Raw genomic sequence first — 755 nt, forward strand, 5'->3', positions numbered from 1 at the left:
TTACTTCGATGAAAAACATAAGACTCAAATCTCGTTAGTTCCGCCTGAAGGAGTGGAAGATAGAAGCGGAAAAAAAACGGTCATGTACGTATAATAAAACGGTCATGTACGTATAATCACAAGAGAATGAAACCGATACGTACGAAGATCACAAAAATGGAGAGTAAGAAGAGGTCCTGATAAAAGTGAAGGAGGTAGAGTAGAATGGGAGAGAATAAGAGAAAGAGGAGTAAAGCAGGGGAGCTAAAGAGAAAAAGAAGGAAAGCAGATTATAAGAAAGAGATGATATGAGATACGGACATTTAAGACTTAGATACATGTAAATTGATAATAACAGAACTAAGCTAGTTATATATATCCATTGCCTCCCCTCGTGCCTGCACCAAATAACAACAGAGAGAGAACTAACGAAATAGAGGAAACACAAGAAGGGAAGATGAATAAACATAAAGGGGGAGAGAGAGAGAAGCCACTAGGCACTCGATCCCACAGAGAGGCACACAACGAACAACGTCCTTAGTTAATCAACCCATTACTGTCCCCCACCAGATACATAAAGAGTAATAGTACTGAGTGTGTGGCTAGCCCCTGAATCTAATCTCCGACACCATACCGCACCTAACAGCCACCATCTGCGTCCGAAAACAACACACACACCACACCAGGCACGTTTATGGTGCCGGAAAGAGAGAGAAATTGTTTCTCCCCCTGGCGTGAAAACATTGTTGTGGCAGCCCTTTTGTTACGAAAATACA

Source organism: Penaeus monodon, chromosome 25, assembly GCF_015228065.2.
Source record: "Penaeus monodon isolate SGIC_2016 chromosome 25, NSTDA_Pmon_1, whole genome shotgun sequence".
NCBI classification, from domain to species: Eukaryota; Metazoa; Arthropoda; class Malacostraca; order Decapoda; family Penaeidae; genus Penaeus; species Penaeus monodon.